Raw genomic sequence first — 9,851 nt, forward strand, 5'->3', positions numbered from 1 at the left:
CAAAAGTTAGCGATTAAATGGTGACTAACAAGAAAGGACTCTTGCTCACCGTGCAAGTTCTGAGCTCCTCAGAGAGGACCCAGAAGAGGGAGAGCTCCACGCTTTCCCTCTGATCCCTCCTCAGGTGCTTCGTGGAACGTTCCATTCATTCCTGAATTTCAACAGACAACACGGGATGTGCAAATGGTCCCTGAGTTCTTGTGGAAGTTTTCCAAGGTCCCCTCACCACCACCACCACCACCCGTCCCATAATTACGTTTCCTCATGTTGGTCGATCAGTTCTCTATTCCAGACACATTCCCCCAGCGCAGCCACCAATGCGGCGAGGGAAAGGCAGGAAAGATCACAGCAGAGCCCCACAGCTCTCATTTTGACAGTATATGTGCTTTGCTGCATTTCTCAAAGGTATGAGGGGCGATACCGAATAAAGAAGGAAGTGGGACTTTTCTCCATTGCTGGCTTGGAGGGCAGGAAACCACGTGTGTCCCACCTTCCAGTAAGGGTGAGAGTCCTTACCCTTGGGTGAACTCAGGGCAGACTGTGATATAATTGACGTTCTTTTGCAGGCAGGTACTACTCAAACTCAAGATGGATTCTGTCTAAAAACAATACTTATAAGGTCAGGAAGAGAATGGACACAGGTCTTTGAGTTTCTTAGCTTAAAAGACGAAGTCAGACAAAGCTACGGGGAAAATAGTATACTTAGGGAGTGGAGCTTTATATGATAGCACCAAGCTTTTGGAAAGCAACATGGAAAAATTTAGTTAGAGCCTAACACCTTTGCCCTTACATTCCTGCGCTTACCAGCTTTGTTATTTGGAGGAATAGGGTTTGGGAGTTAGGGAGACCTGAATACAAATCCTAGCTCTATATTCACTGCCTACGTGACTTAGCCAAGCTACTTACTTTTCTAGGTTTCACTTTCTCTTCTGTGCAAAAGGAGAAAAATAATACACACTTCCCGGGTTGTGAAATTAAGTGATACACTACAAGTAAAGTGCCTGGCACGTAATAGGCACTCAACAAATTGCTTTAGGTTTTGTTTCTCTTTTTTCAACAGTAATAAGAATTATTTCTTATGTAAGAGAGAATGTTTATTTAACAGTGAACAGTTGCCAATAACCAAAATATTAAAAACAGAATGACTAAGGAAATCATGGTATTTTCACTCAAAGGAGAAATGCAACTATTTAAAAATATAAACATACATCTACTATATATTTAATCACTTATGGTTATTTGCATAGATTTGTATATATTTGCTGGAAGTGGAAATATATTGCACATACACTAAAATGATAACATCGTGTTTGTGATTTTCTATATTGTACTAAGTGGTGTCATTATAGATTTCACTCGCTCATAATAATTGATTGTTTTTAAGGTAATAAAATATTTTTAATCTAAAAAATGTCAAAATTAAATTCATTCCTTAATTTAAAAAGAAGAAAATTAGGGATGTGCAGATGGTCCCTAGGTAGTTCTCAATCTCTGGCGAAATATAACTCAAGCCAGTAACGCCAAGCCCACACCTGCCACATCAAGACTAAATAATAGCAGATCAGTTCCAGAGCTGACATGATTTCTAGAGATCTACCTGCTGCATTCCTAAAGGAAACCATCATCTGCCTTGTTTATCTGATTATTTGATGCCTGTTGCAGATATCTGTTATGCCTGCTGTACTCTAGGTACCATGCTAGGAGATAAATCTGTAAGTATCCTGCCCTTGAGGAGCATATAACCTACTAAAGAAGGTAAACTATCCAAATATTTAAATAGAAGGCCCTGGGAAAGTGCCCTAAGAGGTAGGCAAGGCACTTTAGGGATAGCATCCATTGTCTTAATAAACCACAGGTAGGCATGAAGGTGGAGATGTGTTTCACAGGTAAAAAAAAAAAAAAAAAAAATTAAACCTTGCCTGGAAGCCATTTAGCAACTAAGGGGCAGAGCAGGGGAACTTGAACTCTTGTCTTCCAACGACACACTCTCTGCTCTCATCACTTCTCACAGCCTCTCCCTACAGACAGTGATCTGGGAGTTCTCTTTGCCAGCATCTTCTCTCTAGGTCTTCCTTGTCTTCCCCAAACCCTGAGAAAGCATGTGATGTTCCAGCTCTCAAGAAGAGGCGATGGCTATGCTGCCTTTTAGGGATGTGGGATGCAGCTGCCACTGCCTGTTAGATCAAGGACGAGCAGCAGGGTGTTCCTGGGTCGGTGGAGGCCTGGGCGCTCAAGAGGCTTGAATCCCTGACGGTCTTAGAAGCACAGATGGGGCATCTCAGGGGCATCTGGGCACAGCTGATTTAGCTCTAAAGTATTTGTTTCTGCTCTGTCTCAGTAGGAGGTTGGAGCAAAGAAGTCTCCTAGACCCTCATCTTCCTCCTTTTACCCCATCCTGATTCCCTCACTCCCCTTTTCCTCCTCCATTTCTTTCATTTCTCCCTTTGTCGGGAAGATTTCTTCCCCTCTCTTTTCGCCCATTTCTTCTTCTGCTTCTGTACACTCCTTTTTTCCTTGTCCTCGAAGCTTCCGAAGGGTCTGGTCCCTGTCTTCATAATCACAGCTCTCCCACCTCGGCCTCCCTGAGCTTATTAGAATCAGAGATGTCCCGTGGGCGGTGGACATGGAGAACCCACTTGAAAAATCTCATCTTGAGACTCAATAATGCTAACTCCACCACAGTTCGAAACTAATTGAAACTAATTGAAACTCACCTGTTATTGACCTCGAAAGACAGGGAAGAAGGCTAACTACCTATGGAGAAAAAAAGACTGTACATGCTCTAAATGTTTGTTGTGAGTTTTGTGGTTGTTGTTAATTTGTTCCTTGTGAACTCTATTTCCAGGCACCTAAGTCACCAACTTTGAAGGTGGAAATAAGGCCCGTCTCTCACAAGTAGATGTTAACAGGAAGCCTTACTAGCTGCAGGCAAAGGTCCTTGAGTTTGCAGCCAGGAGGTCATTAGGCTGTTACGGTAACTCAGCACTGACAGCCTGGACAAAGGGCATATTCTAAAAACCAAAGACAAATAAACAATTGACCATCAAGTCTCCTTCTCAGAAACTCTGGGTCTGGGTGTCAGGGCAAGAAAGGGCAGGCAAAACAGATAAGACCAGACAAGAGCCTGAGGGCCAGGTTAACAAAATAAAAACCCACATCTGTATAGCCCTTTGTAATTGAAACACTTCCACACAAATGAGCAATGTGATTTTTACAACACCCCAATAAAGGAAGGAGAATAGGTATAATGTTACTTTACAGACGAGAGGGCAGGATCAGAGAAATTATAGGACTTGCATGAGTCCCATAGTAAGAGGCAAAGGCGGGATTTCCAGCGCGCCCTTTCCAAATAACCATAATTATGGAAAGTGCTTACCTGGTACTTAGGTGGTAAGACAATGACAGGTTGGGGCTTCTTAATTCCCCTTCAAAGGTCTTTTCACTACCTAAAAATGCCTACGTCATCAAATTATGTAATCAAATTTCTTTTTCTCTGGCTTTTGGTAAAAATTATTCTAATCAGTGCTGCCTCCAGGCAAATAACAGATAAAATTAAAAAGAAGACAAAGACTATAGACCAGTTCAATCCTTACGCTATTACTTCTAGTCTTCTGAGACAGTGACTATCGCGCTTTATCTGGAGGTTATAGAAGCAGCGTTCTACTTTCGCCTGCAGTGGGCGTTCAACTAAAGAGGACCTCGAGTCTTCAGAGGTGTGGCCTAGAAGAAGCCCAAGAACCTAAACTTGACCCGCTGGATCAGTGTTATTATTAGGAGGCAGGGTTATCCCTGCACGAATTCATGCTCAGCCATTTAGAGACAGTCCAAATCAGCCTAGCAGATTCCCTGTACATCCCAGTTATTGCACTTAATTATAAATGCTCATTACCCATCAATGCCTTCATGCATTGGTAATCCTGCCAAACTTTTTTAACGTGACCTATGGGCAATACCCACCCCCAAAAAAAGTCTGGGACAAGTGCGTCCCAGAATTCTTCCCTCGTTCCATTCTATTTTTAAGAAAGTAGTGAGCTATAACATGTCATCCATTTACACACTCAACTCATCCAAGTTATTGTGAAAAATAAAATCTGATCCCTTGGTTGGATAATTATTGACTTCTGGGTTCCAATACTATAGTTTTAACATAACCTAGACCCTGTGTCTACACCAAATAAGAGAGGTGGCAGGGAAGCTACGAACCACGCAAACAACCAGCTGTTAACACACAGCAAAGGGGCTAGCAAAATCCCCGTGGGGATTCTAGACTGGTGTAATGCCTCACAATATCATTCTCTTCCATCTCACTTAGTTTTCTATTAGTGTCCTGGCCTTTTCTGAGAGCAGCTGGGAAAACTTGGGTCCAGAAAGATTGGTCAGTCCTGCAAGTTTACAACAGCAAAACAGTGATTCCTGACTTAGGATTCACGATGAGCCTATACAGTCTGCTCCAATTGGTGTTTGAAAATTTAGCTATAATACCAAAGGCATTTCCTAAATCTCACTGACAGAGATCTATATTCTCTCATTTGAAAATGTCAAGATTATGATCCGCTCGCCTAGAAACTTCACCTCACTATAAGAAAACAGCCTTAGGACCTTGGATTCAGGACCATGTGAAACCACCTTGGGGGCAACAAGCCCTTTGTCTGTCATTTATGGAAAAACCTAGCCTGTGAGGTCCTGGAGAGCAGAGGCTTTGCCTTGATGAAGGTTGGATTCACACAGTGTAGCTCAGTACTTGATACATAAAAGGATTCAATAGATACCTTTTGAATCAGTGAATGGACCTGCACGTTTAATTTTGGGAGATGAGAGAGAGGAGAATCAGCCAACTGACTGCTTATAGCCCTGGCGTTCAGGGGCTCTGAGGTGGCCGGGCATATTTTGAAAAGGTCATTTTACCAGCCTATAACTGCAGGCTAAAGTAGACGGGAATGGCGATCATTGGTGGTGTGGAAAAACAAGTTCTTACTGCCCCCTGGTGGTCAGGATGATTTCAGATTCCAAAGTCCTCTAGCACTCCTAGCACTGAATTTAAGCATCCTGGTAGCCAGGGGTCTGCAGGTTTCATTTACCCAACCCCTTCTCCAAACAGCAGAGTTCTCAGCTTAAAGGCCAGAAAGATGCCACCCCAATCCCAAAGTCCTCGAAGGAGGCTTTTCATCTCTATACTGAGAGAAGATGAATATGTCAAGCTGAAATTGAACATTTTAAAGTGAATTGCCTTTCAGTGAATGGTCTGTGGTTTCAAGAGCTCCTAGAAAAAAAGGAAAATATTCAAGGAAAATAATAATTTCCTGTCTGGAACATTCAGATGTCTATCTATTTAAGATTATCAGGTCAGGTCACCCTTCTGAGCAAAAGACATTCTGGAACCCTTTCAGACTTTGAACTGTTAGCATTCCGTGATTGCATTCCCACTTCATCGAAGGAGAAACTGAGGGTCCAAACCAACTTTTGGAAAAATGATAACTATCCTCTCAAGTCTACAGAAGTTTTCAGTTTTATTTTGTTTTATTTTAAATGTATGGTAAGTGAAAAAAAAAAACAAAACAAAACATAAACTGCTACAGAGGTTTCTAAGGCAGCATCACATGTGCAGGGAGTTTTGTGTTTTATCCCGCTTGTTGCCTCGCCAGGACCTAGAGCACTGTCTGACTCATCAATACATATTTGGTGAATGAATGAATGAATGAAGCCTAAAGAGAAAGAGCTGTTTTTTAATGGAAATTATTGCTTGTTGGAGAGGATGTCATCTCTTTCCTTGAGAATCTTTAAAAACAGGTTGAATTCTCATTTACCTTAAAAATTATAGAATCTGACACTGGAAGGAACCTTAGAAATATCATCAGTTTAATTTCCTCATTTGGTTTCATTCATTCACTTCACAGATGAGGAAAATGAAGGTCAGAGAGGTTAAACAACTCACCATAGGTCACACAGCAATTACATGGCAGACCCTACAGTGACTCCAAGTCTTCATTCCTGACACTTTCTAAAAGAGCAATGATGTTCAAAGTTTTTGGCTGTGACTTACAGTAAGAAATACATTGTGACCCAGTACACACCCACACGATTACACACACACAACACTAAAAACAGTTTCCTGAAACAATACTCACCTTCTCCCTGTAATAACGTACCCTGGTCTACTGTCTACTCTATTTCATTTTTTTTAATAATATTCTGATCACAACTCACTAAATTAATTTCACAACTTAAAATTTTAAAACATTATAACCTCTCAGGCTGAAGTCCTCCAGAATCTTCTTCCAAGGAGAAAAGAACTAGAGTGATCAGCTTCTTGGGACTCCTTGGCCCAAAGATCCCAGTTTTATGACTCAGTAGAGGCAGTAGTATCTCCCATCGTCAAGTTTCATTTCACTTCCAAGAATGCAGTCCAAGCAACCCTGCTCTCCAGCCAGGGTGAGTAACCACACTACTGTGTTTCAGGACACAGACCAGGGCCATTGGTAGCAGCTTTGTCCTTGTCCTTGACTAGCTCTCTAACCCACAAGTTAGCAGGGATTTGCGTCCTTACATAAAAGAGCATGTCCTTATCTCTGCTGCCTAGCCTAGGAGCCTGGGGGGAGGGGGCGGAGAGGGGAGCAGGAATAAGAGGAGCCCGGAAGGGGAAGCGCAGGACAAGTAGGTGGGTCTGAGGTCATCAGCTACGTAAGTAGGTGTGAACAGACGGACTGCTAAACAATCTCCAGGAGCCAGGCAGCCTGCCCCCACCCGCGCACATGGTTCCACAGAGCCTCCTTCTCCTAAGCCCATTTGATCGTTTCCCCCCATCTCTTCCCCTGACGTCCTCTACCAAATATTCTCCCTCTCTCTCTCTCTCTCTCACACACACACACTAAGATGCTAAGATCGTTCACATGGTGGGGAGATGGCTTCTCAGCTATTTCCCTTCTAACTGACAGGTTGGAACTTTCTCCTCTGACTTCCCACTTTCCCGCTGAGAGTCAGCAAGACGGGATTTGGCAAGGGGCTGCTTTGCAGCAGCCAGGGCAGAAAGCCTTCCCATAGCAACCTGGGCACAGTCCCATGACTCCCTGACACAGGTGGAATTTCCAGGGCTGGCAACTCACCCCCTCTCAGAAGCAGCGCACAAGCTGTAGGCTACCCCCCCTCCCTTTCCAGTGAGTCTCAACCTGGCTTCGGGCCGCCCAGTAGTGAAGGCAATGAGCCAGGAACGGTGCTGGACAATACTTCGAATATTTATTGGCCCTTTCAGATATCCTCAGACAGCTTTGGAGTCTACGGCTCCAGGTCTTGAGTTCTGCTCGTGAAAGGGGAAGATTAGAATGAACTGGGAGGCAGCAGAGCACTACCCAGCTCTGCCATCAATGTGCTGTGTGATGTTAAGTCAGTTACTTAACCTCTCTGGCTCTCAGTTACCTCATTTTTAACATGAGAGATTCAGTTTTCTAAAAAACGACTTCTCAACATTTCCTTATTATATTGCTATGCTTAAATAAAATTGTATCATCACTCTCATAGTATACAAATCCCAGATTCACAATGAAGACATGCATCTTTACCAAAATAAGTACAACGTAATTAGAAGTCTGTTTCTGGAATTGGACATTTTCCCCCAAAATGAGATTTTTTTAATTTAACCATTTTTTAAAAAACTGAAGTCTAGTTAATTTACAATGTTGTTTAGTTTCAGGTTACAGAAGTGATTCAATTATATATATTTATATAAACACACACACATATATACGTATATTCTTTTTTTCTATTTTAACATTTACTCTTTATGGTGTTGTATGAAGTACCACCTAATGCAAGTATGTACTGTACTAAAACACCCGTATTTCCAAATAACATTATGTGGTGTAGCCCACGGTCTCTGCAGAAGCATTGTGAGTAACCTGTGCCTTTACACTTTACAATCAATCCATTGCTGGCTGCTGTGCAAAGTATGATAACAGATGAAGAAAAAAATAAATAAAGCTAAGTATGAATACATTTTCCAAACATACACATACACAACTTACAATGGAACCCCAATGGAAAGTCAAATGACCATATTTGATGTAGTACCTATAAAATGCAGACTCTGCAATAAAAAGCCAAAGGCACATAACAATATACTTTAACTTTAAAAATAACTTAGTTACAGTAATACTTTGCTTGTGTCTTACCAACATGTAGCTGACAGTCAAAATTTTGCAATATAGATATACTATATAGGGATATCTAAGAGTTACCAGCAAATCCCCGAAACCCATAAAGTTGTTCAAATGTGAAAACAGAGAAAAGTTCTAACACGGAAGAATTTGCTACGGTGAGCCCAAACAATATAATATAGAAAACAGCCTAGAAAAAAGGTGTGGGTGTTAAATAAATTTTGACTTCCTCGTGCTCAGAAAATGCCAGAGTACTGTAAAGGTCCTTCATGTGACTGGCACAGCCCTTCATAAGTAGTGCCAGTCCTGGCCAAGCCAGATTTCTTACATGTCTGAAGGCCTGAAAACAAAAAATGTGAGCTGTACGTCAGCAGTGCCCGCCGAAAATGGGTTCTGACTCACTTCCTCTCTTTGCCAGGATAGGTGTTTTTGTTTCCTTCACTGTTTTTGCAAACAGGGCACATCAGGTAAAAACGTATTCTGTAGGAACGTCATTTTAGAAAACCCATCACGTGACAGCAAGTATAGCCAGCGAAGCTCTTCTCTTTGACTGTGGTTAGTTTTGTTTTGTTCTGGTTTTTGATACCTTTTATCCCAAAGGAAAAGAGCCGGCGGTGTCCTGTTACTTACTTTTATCCATGACATTCAGCACCTCATCCAGAAATGAGGGCCCAAGATCGAGCTGCAAGGAGAGGAGGGAACCCATGAGATCAGAGAGGGACTCCTCTGATTTAGTCTTTTCCTTGACGAGCTCGCACGGGGCGGAACGGTCAAACATGTCCTCCGCCGCCCAGTCGGGTACTGTTCGGAGAGGCTGCCCCTGCCCTGGCTGGACTGCGATGCGGACCCGCTGGACCCCCACGAGATGTCCCCCTGGTGGACCGTCCCGTTCTCCAACAGACTGCTTTTCTCCGGAGCCTTCTCCTCCATGACCTGCTCACAGCTAAGCCGGGGCAGCCTTCCCGGCCCTAAGGACTCCTGTTTGGAACTGAATGTCACCGGTGACAACAAGGGCAACATGAGCGCTTGGGGCCCTCTGACGGTTGGAAGGGAGATGGCGTTTTTGAGCACCGGGGAGGGCATTTCTGTGAACATGGAGTCGGAGGTACCGTTGGCCCGGAAGAACTCGTTATGCCCAGGGAACTGGCCCGTGCATGCTTTCTCCTCGTTTCCAGGTAGAAGCTCATTTCCTCGAAGAAAGGAAATGTCTCCAAAGACAGCAGAAGCTCATTTCCTTGAAGAAAGGAAATGTCTCCAAAGACGTCGTGCTGGCCCTCTTTGCCGATGTGAACGGTGTGGCGGAGGTCTCCAAGGGAAGGGCTGATCGTATCCGGAGACAAGATGTCCCTCAGTTTAAATTTCTTTCCTTTCTTGTTATTGGCAGCTTTCAGGTACATTGGGGTCTTGGCTGGCATTTTGGAGTTTGAAGATGTCGATTTTGCAAAAGGGAAGAAGGGCCACTTTCTTCACAGATGTTACAGGTTTCCCAATATCCTTGTTGATAGGAGCGGTCACATCATTTTTCTCAAGTAGCTTCTGAAGTGGCTCTGAAACGAGATGGAGGTCTAAGAGGCCTTCCTGGACTTACAGCCAAGCAGGGGTTTCTGGAGAGCCGGTTACATCCGCCAGTCCCTTCCACAGCACGAGAAACCAGCGGCGCCAAGGATCCCAGCCGCTGACCCCGGGGCCGGGCGCCCGGCACCA

General features: G+C 43.5%; 1 pseudogene across 1 annotated transcript; it reads right to left on the reverse strand.

Annotated features, from left to right (window-relative positions):
• Positions 1-8,769: 8,769 nt before the first annotated feature.
• On the reverse strand, positions 8,770-9,599 carry LOC309825935 (cdc42 effector protein 3-like; annotated as a pseudogene). The gene has a single exon. The product of its transcript is annotated as a cdc42 effector protein 3-like (transcript).
• Positions 9,600-9,851: the final 252 nt, after the last annotated feature.

Source organism: Grampus griseus (assembly GCF_964374135.1).
Source record: "Grampus griseus genome assembly, chromosome: 8".
Taxonomy (NCBI): Eukaryota; Metazoa; Chordata; class Mammalia; order Artiodactyla; family Delphinidae; genus Grampus; species Grampus griseus.